General features: G+C 33.9%; 1 pseudogene; it reads right to left on the minus strand.

Annotated features, from left to right (window-relative positions):
- Window positions 1–8,845: 8,845 nt before the first annotated feature.
- Window positions 8,846–9,221, minus strand: LOC115286430 (annotated as a pseudogene).
- Window positions 9,222–9,594: the final 373 nt, after the last annotated feature.

Below are 9,594 nucleotides of genomic sequence, written 5' to 3' on the forward strand. Positions count from 1 at the left end.
TTAATACAAACGGAAACAGAACGCTGATCCCAATTATAGCAAAAGAGCTGTTTTTACTTCCTTTTAAGATTTACATTTGAGTACTAACAAGAAATTTTTGTGTTTGAGATAATATTTAATTTGAATTTGCTATTTAGAAATAGAATTAAGTGTGCTCATAATGCAATTCCATTATCAAGAAATATCAAATATTGTCTGTGACATCTGACTGGAAAAGGTTCAATAAGATGTTTTACTCAGAAAACATAGATATATTAATTTTTCTATATATACACATTAAAACAGAATTGAGCGGGCATGTTTTCCTACTTTGTATATATTTTTTAATGTTTATTTATTTGAGAGAGACAGCACTAGTGGGGATAGGCAGAAAGAGAGGGAGAAAGAGAGAATACCAAGCAGGCTTTATGCCATCAGCATAGAACCCAATGTGAGGTTCAGACCCACAAACCCTGAGATCATGACCTGAGCCAAAATCAAGAGTTGATGCTTAACAGACTGAGCCACCCAGGCACCCCAACTTTGAAATATTTATAAGACTTATATGGAAAAATGACTTAATTAGAATAGAATCACTAGAGAAAAATGAAGGAAAAAAGACCAATTTAGGAAAGAAAATAATAATCAGGCCCAGAAAAAAAGGAGATATTTACAAGCTCCAATTTAAAATTTTTCTTTTTTCTTTTTACTTATTTTTGAGAGGCAAGGAGTGACAGAGCACAGGACAGAAAGACACAGAATCTGAAGCAGACTCCAGTTCTGAGCTGTCAGCATGGAGCCCAAAGCTGGGTTCAAACTGAGGAACCACGAAATCATGACCTGAGCAGAGGTCAGACACTTAACCAAATGAGCCATTCTGGCATCCCAAAACATAGACTTTCTTAAGACAAAGACATCTACCTATGCTGCGGGACCTATAATTGATAGAATAAAAAGTTTCGAAGAGCACCAAAAATAGCCTGTGGAACATAGAAAAATAGAATATGTACATTTGTGTTTGTTGAAATCCAAACGGCATTGAACACATTGAATAAAAGAAAAGATTATTTTTACCTCTAGAGATAATGCAAGAAAATGTACTTGCTGCATTAATATGTTTTCCTTGATCAGTGATCATATTTTCTGTTATGATGATGTTGAACTTACATAAATCTCAAGGATATGCGCTGTTTCTATTTTATTTTATTTAGATATATTGGTATATCTTTGATGTAAATATTTGATATATCATCAAATACAGAAGAGATCATTGCTAGCTCCATATATTTCTCTGAAAAGAAATCGAGGGGATAATATTAACAGAACTATTTTTTAACTTTTGTAGTATTTCCTGGGGCGCCTGGATGGCTCAATCAGTTAAGCATCCGACTTCAGCTCAGGTCATGATCTCACAGTCCTTGGGTTTGAGTCCCACATCGGGCTCTGTGCTGACAGCTCAGAGCCTGGACCCTGCTTCCGAGTCTGTGTCTCCCTCTCTCTCTGCCCCTCCTCCTGCTCATTCTCTGTCCCTGTCTCTCAAAATAAAATAAAGACATGAAAAAAATGTATAGAATTTTCTATTTTAATGCAGTAGTTTTTTTTTGTTTGTTTATTGTTTTTTACTGAAAAAAGAAAAATATTCCTGAAGGCCACCTCACCAAAGTGAAATTCAATAATAATTTGTTAAATAGGATTTGATGTGAGAAAGGGGGGGTCCAGTGTGGATATTGGATGATCTGTAAACATTTGCCTGCAATTTACTAATTTTCCTTGCTATATTGAATTTATATGCCAAACAGATTGAGTGGGAAAATGCTCGCTGTGAACAGGTTTACTATTGTTCAGATCATGACTCTTATTCCAGCCAGTGAACAATCTAGTCTGATTCTTCTTTGTCAGGATTAATAATATTCTGGCAGAACTATTTTGGTGTGTGTGGATGAGTGTGGGTGTGGGTGTGTGTGTATTCTTTATGTTTTTTTTTTTCCTTCTCAAGAATGGTTTTCTCAGTCATTTATAAAGTACTTTTAACACAAAGAAATTTGGCAATTAGTTACAGTTGATTCTGTGATGTACATCCGTGCAGAACCTCACAAACACTAACAGAGATTAGGTTACCTATCCTGTCTAAATGAGTGATCCCAAACATTTATTCACATACTAGTAAAATATTAGCAAACACAGTGTACATACGTTTACTCATGAATTATATGTGATTACCTACTAAGTTAAAGATATTATTAGACATTAAAATACATACAGAATACTATCAAAAGACAAAATTTAACAGGATACAAACATATATTCAGAAAGAAAAGTTTTATTTTCTTATCCTGCTATCTAGAACATGGCATTAAAAGTATGTACCTCAGGGCGCCTGGGTGGCTCAGTCAGTTAAGCATCTGACTTCGGCTCAGGTCATGATCTCTTAGTCCGTGGGTTCAAGCCCCACATCAGGCTCTGTGCTGACGCTCAGAGTCTGGAGCCTGCTTCCGATTCTCTGTCTCCCTCTCTCTCTCTGCCCTTTACCTGCTCATGCTCTGTCTGTCTCTCTCTCTCAAAAAATAAAATAAAGACATAAAAATTAAAAAAAATATATATGTACCTCATTGCTCACTGTTAGAGTGATGTTTATAGTTACTGCTGCAGTTGCTTTTGTGTATTGCACATAGTTGTTCAACTTGAAAATGTAGGGCAAGAGCGAAACTCACCTTGAGTGAAGACCTGTTATGTGTCAATCATATAATTATGTGCTCACATCATTTAATTTTTACAAGTTTCTATCAAGATATTTATTCATTTTAACAGCTTAAAGTAATTTGGAATTTCCCCCTAAAACATAGAAGACTTATGTTGGAGAACAGTTATAAAGCTAAATTCTTATTGATGATAAAGCCTACTTGTTAACATTCACTGTTTGGACGTTCAAGTAAATGAAGCCTTAGTCCCAGTTATATGGAGAAAAATATACATACATGAACTGCTGAGAATATTTTCCAGTTGGCCCAATGCATATGTGCCTCCTCTTTATGTTCCTCCACAGGTCTACTTTTGGATACTTTGTTCTTTGAATAAAATTAAGGGATACGTGATTGACTCAGGTGAAGCTGTTAAGCCGTCTCTATGTTTACTTATGTGTATTTGGATGACTTTAGCTGTCATCTTTCTCTGGGTGATGAAATGCTGGTCCCTTCATAGTGTTTTCCAATCTTTCCTAGGCAAGCAAGACTTGTCTCAGAAAAAGGTGAATTAAAATTGATGGTTTCAGTGTTGGCATTCGTCAGCCTTTCCTTTCAGGGGCACAAATTGAGCAATTTACCAGGATTAGATCATAGTTGTTTAATTGAAGTAATAATCACTTGGTGGGAATTAACAAATGTTCAAGTTGTACAAACGTTTAAATGAGTGCTATTATTCATTTTTCTTTAAAGTAATTCTCCAGGAAAAAAAATACTGCAAAAATTCAATTGATTTTTTAAAAATTTTAAATAAAAATGGATTGTGTATTTTACTATGGAAGGACTTGGAAAGTTTTAAGATAAGAAAGGTAAAGATTAATATGGGATACCAGTCTTAGACAACTTTCCATCCTTAATATGGCTATATTTCTCCCTTTTTAATTTTTTCCAAAAAATAACATGTAGTATAATTACCTTATAATAAAGAATGCTAACAGTTTCTAGAATCATTCCTTATGCTTCAGTGGATTTACTTTTTAAAAAAAATGATCTATGACAATGGGATGAAGAATTATCCAGAAACCCAGTGGATATTATTTTGGGTATAAACCCTTTCCTTCCCTCCTTTTACTCTATTTCACTGTGGTACTCCTACCAGTGAATACAGTATTGTACATTATTCTATGTTATCTGGCAGCAGATAAACATTTTATCACCACTTCATTTACAATCACTTCCTTTTCCTAAATTTATGAACCTAATTTTTCAACTTAAGTTTGCTATGACTATTTCTTTACATGCTTATTGAAAAGCATTCCTTCTGTTATTTGACCCATTTATATACAAGAGACGAAGGGGAAACTGCTCTCCAGAGCTACTTTGGACCACTCATATGTATCATGATTTACCAACAACTTAGTATTTGAAAGTAAAACTTTAAATTTAAGTCTATTGAGTTCATAGACATTTTTCTACCTTTTAAATTACTTTCAGGTCCGGGTCACTGTTCTTATGTGTGATGAAGACTAATTATAAAAATTACAAGGAATAGTTGATGAAGTAATAGACATATAAAATAATATAGAATATAAGAACAAAAAAAGCCAATATTTTTTAAATTTCAGAAATAATTATATACAGCCAGGAAAAATTTTCCACATTAGCAAAACTTAATTGAAATATTCAAAGAAAAAAATTTTAAATGCAACAAAGTTATCATTGTAATTTTTAAAATAACTCAAATTGAATAATGTCTACATCAACTGAAAAAAGGTATATATTGATAAAAAAGATACACTATATAAGTGGGGAAATCAACCCAGAAAAGAGCAGATATCTCTAAAACATAATCTAGAAAACTGCTGAATTAAAGAAAAGAAAAAGAAAAAAGAAAAGTAAATACCACCAACAAAACAAAACAATATAAAAACCATGTAGGCCTTCAGGTTAACAATGAAGTCATGTAAAAAGGAAATATATTCAGCGAATCATATGACTTTTTGAAAGCACTGCTCAAAATTGAACAACAGAAGAAAAACATTTTTAGGAAGCATAAAAGTATAAGTTACATATTTTATTATCAGCCAATCTGAATTTCAAGGATCAGGATTTTTTTTTAAATACAGGTTATCGTCAAGTTGGTTTCCATATGACACCCAGTGCTCATCCCAACAAGTGCCTCCTTCATGCCCATCACCAATTTCCCCCTGGGCCTCATCCCCCATCAACCCTGTTCGTTTTCAGTAGTTGTTTGCCTCCCTTCTTCTCCTTAACTATTTTTAACCTTCCCCTCCCCTTTGGTCCTGTGTTAAGTTTTCCCTGGGATCAGGCTTTTCGAAAAACTGATTTAAACATGTAAGATCTATAGAAATGATTTTCTTATAAACCTTTTATCCCCATCTCTCTTTCCCTCTTCCCCTCCCCCTGGTCCTCCATTAGGTTTCTCCTGTTCTCCTGTTAGACCTATGAGTGCAAACATATGGTATCTGTCCTTCTCTGCCTGACTTATTTCGCTTAGCATGACACCCTTGAGGTCCATCCACTTTCCTACAAATGGCCAGATTTCATTCTTTCTCACTGCCATGTAATACTCCATTGTGTATATATACCACATCTTCTTGATCCATTCATCAGGTGATGGACATTTAGGCTTTTTCCATGTTTTGGCTATTGTTGACATTGCTGCTATGAACATTGGGGTACATGTACTCCTATGGATCAGCATTTCTGTATTTCTTGGGTAAATCCCTAGCAATGCTATTGCTGGGTCATTTATTTCTTATAGTTCAGGATACTGAAAGTCCAGGATCATGGTTGGATTTTCTGAGAGCCCTCTTTCAGGTTGCAAAATGCAGACTTTTCATTGTATCCTTTTACTGTGGAAAGAGAGCTACCTGATTTATTTCCATAGGAGTAATATTTCATTCATAAGGGTACCACCTTCACGACCTGATTATCTTCCAAAGGCCCCACCTCCAAAAACCATCACATCAGGATTAAGTTTTCAACATATAAATTTGGGGGGAGGACACAGACTTTTAAGCCAGTGCAAGTTTTCATAGTTTTTATACTTTATTATTTGTGTAGGTAAAGAGCTCCATGACTAACTTCCTTTTTCCAGCCAGTTAACTCTGTAAATCCATACATTTTAAATTTATTTACAAAAAGCATTATTGAAGCCTAGGCATAAACTACTAAAACTCTTCTAGTAAATACTCCCTCCATTATCTCCTGCTAGTAAATTCCATAAAATTGTTCAAAAGAAGATCTAATTGAGGTCAACACTGCATGTGAGTTTCCTGAAGTGGGAGAGGAAAAGTCATAGAAACTTTTATAATAACATTGTTCATCTTATTTTAAAAATAACAAGAAAAAAGTAAACTTTCTAATGGGAACTTAAAAACAATCAACTCTGGTAAGCAACTTTTGTGTCAAAGAGAGAATTTAAATACAATTATGGTATTTGTTAAAACTACTATAATGATAGTGCACAATCTTAGGATAAATAGGATAATTACCTCCAAAATCTAAGGGAACATGTAGCTTTTAATAATTAAAAATGAAAATAAACGTGCAAAGAGAAGTACATACAGGAAGTATGCAGTACAAAAGCTTAGAAAAAACAATCAAAAGATCATTTTAAGAACTTCTAAGACAGGAAACAACACAGGTTAAAACAGAGCTTAGTAATATAAAAAGCAAAATAGATGTAGATCTAATGAATATGTCACACAGAAAAACCATTAGCTTTCATAAGTTGATGGGGGGGGAACCCAGAAATTTACAAAATAAACAATGAAAGGAGGAAAAACTATCAAAACAAAGTATTTTGAATAAAATCGATTCTTCACACTACCTTAGAAAAATAAGACTTAGAACATAGGTTAACTCTATACTGTCTAGCAAAATGCAGCTTATCAAAACTGACCCCAGTAGAAATAGACAATTAAAACCTACCAGTTACATAGAAGATGTGGTAAAAATATTTTAAGAAACTGTACTTCAAAAATTACCGCCACAAAAAAAAATGTATAGGAGTCATCTATCAAACCTTCAAATACCATATATTTCCATTGCCACTTAATAACCAAGGTATAAGAAAAAAATATGTCTAACCCCTTTTATGTAGAGAGTATACCGTGATACCAAAATGTAAGATTATTTAAACTGGGGCGAGGGGGAAGGCAAAGATTAAGAAAAATTAAAATTACAGTCAAATCACTTTTAAAGTTAAAAAATCACAATTATCTTTCTGGATGATAAAAAGGCTATTAATTCAATTTAAAACATATTTTTGACAAAAATGCATAAGGACTTCTGTAACTTGTGAACGATGTAAACCTGAAATCAATACCCAGAACTAGAAAACAAAACAGAACGAACCTTTAAAGAATTCTTGTTAATCTCAAGAACAAGTTAAGAATGTCCATTCTCACCACAAAGACCAGTATTGAGAAAAAAAAAAAATTCCATATCATCTCTACCACTCAAGATGGCTTGTTTTCTGAGCTTTCTATTCTGTTCTATTGATCTGTGTTTCTATTTTGTACCTGTACTACACCATTTTGATTACTACAGCTTTATAGTAGATCTTGAAATTTGGGATGATGGTTCTCTACCTAAGATCGCTTGGTTATTCAGGGGTTTGTGTTTACATATGTGGCATTAATTCTATAGATTTCCTTGGGTAATTGGACATTTTAACAATATTCATTCTCCCAATCCATGAGCATGGAATATCTTTTCATCTGTCTGTGTCTAACTTCAATCTTTTATCAGTGTTAGATAGTTTTCAGAGTATAAATCTTTCACTTATTTGGGTAAGTTTATCCGTATGTATGTATGTATGTTATGTGGTGCAATCATAAATGGGTTTTTAAATTTTTTTTCTTTCTGCTACATCATTATTGGTGTATAGAAATGCAGTATATTTCTGTGTATTGATTTTGTATCCTGCAACCTTCCTGAATTCATTTATCAGTTCTTGTAGTGTTTTGGTGGAGTCTTGAAGGTTTTCTGTATATAGTATCATGTCACCTGCAAATAGTGAAAATTTTACTTCACTTAACCAATTTGGGTGCTTTTTATTCCTTTTATTCTTATCTGATTAATGTGTCTAGGACTTCCAGTACTATGTTGAATAAAAGTGGTGTAAGTGGACCTTCTTGTCTTATTCCTGATCTTAGTGTAAGCTCTCGCTTTTTCACCATTAAGTAAAATTTTAGCTGTGAGTTTTTATGTATGGCCTTTATTATGTTGAGATATATTCCCTGTACTTTGTTGAGGGTTTTTTTATGACGATGGATGAATGAACAAATGCTTTTTCTGCTTCAGTTGAAATGACCACATCGTTTTTACCCTTTCTCTTGATCTGATGTATCATGTTGATTGATGTGTGAATATTGAGCCAAGCTTGCGTCTCAGGAATAAATTCCACTTAATTCTGGTGAATTATTCTTGTAAACAATTGTTAGATTTCATTTGCTAATATTTTGTTGAGAATTTTTGGATTTATTTTTCAGAGATATTTTCCTCTAGTTCTCTTTCTTTCTTTCTTTTTTTTTTTTTTTCCTGTAGTGCTTTTTTTGGTTTTGGTATCAGAGTAATATTGACCTCATAGAATGATTGTGGATACTTATTTCTCCTATTTTTTGAAATAGTTTGAGAAGAATAGGTATTTATTCTTTTTAAAATATTTGGTAGACTTCATCTTTCGGGCCATCTGGCCCTGGACTTTTGTTTGTTGGGAGTTTTTTGATTAGGGATTTAATTTCATTACTGGTAATTGGTCTGTTAAAATTTTCTATTTCTTCTGGATTCAGTTTTGGGAGTTTATATGTTTCTAGGAATTTATCCACTTATCCTGTGCTGTCCATTTTGTTGACATATAATTTTTCATCATATTCACTCATAATCTCTTGTATTTTAGTGGGATCCGTTGTCATTTCTCTTTTCTTTTTTTAATATTTTATTATTATTATTTTTGTTGTTTGGTTTTTAGTTCATAATTATAAACTTAACTGCAATCCAGCTACACTTGGAGGAGAGAAAAGAAAACATGGGACCATGGAACAGCAGTGGGAACACAAAGACTATAGGAAATTTTGAGCAGCTGGGGGCAGCGGGGTGCTCTCCCAGGCTACAGAAGGATTGGTATGGCAGTTAAGATAAAACACAAGTCAAATTTATTAGACTTGCCCATAGTCGGCAATGGTGATTTTCTTGCTTGTCTTGCCGTTCCTGGACCCAAAGCTTCCATGGCTTCCATGATGTTCATGTCCTCCTTTACCTTGTCAAACAGCACGGGCTTGCCATCCAACCACTCAATCTTGGTGGTGCAGATGAAAAACTGGGAACTGTTTATGTTTGGTCCAGCATTCACCATGGACAGGAGGCTATGACCTGTGTGTTTCAGGATGAATTTCTCATTATCCAATTTCTCCCCATCGATGGACTTGCTACCCATGCCATTATGGCCTGTGAAGTCACAACCCTGGTACATAAATCCCAGGATAAGCCGTGAAAGCAGGAGCCTTTGTAACCAAATCCTTTCACCCCAGTGCTCAGAGCACAATTCTGCAGATATGTCAATTTAGGTTGTCAAGGAATATAATATTTGTTAAAGTAAAAACCTTCACCTTCATAATACAACTATTTCTGGATTCCAGTGTCGTAGCTTGTATAAAATTTCTTGCTAAATTTTAACCTAAATACTTAAAAAAAACCACACTAAATACACTAAATATTAGGACAGGTAAACTACTATTTCTGGCAGATATGGTATGCTAGTTAGCTTGAAGTGCTATAACAAATACCATAGACTGGGTGGCTGAAATCACAGATACTTATTTCTCACAGTATTGGAAGCTGAGAAGTTCAAGATCGAAGTACCAGCAAGTTACATAATTTCTTAGGCATCTTCTTGTGACTGTAGGTG

The sequence above is a fragment of the Suricata suricatta genome, chromosome 3, assembly GCF_006229205.1.
Source record: "Suricata suricatta isolate VVHF042 chromosome 3, meerkat_22Aug2017_6uvM2_HiC, whole genome shotgun sequence".
In the NCBI taxonomy this organism is placed as follows: domain Eukaryota; kingdom Metazoa; phylum Chordata; class Mammalia; order Carnivora; family Herpestidae; genus Suricata; species Suricata suricatta.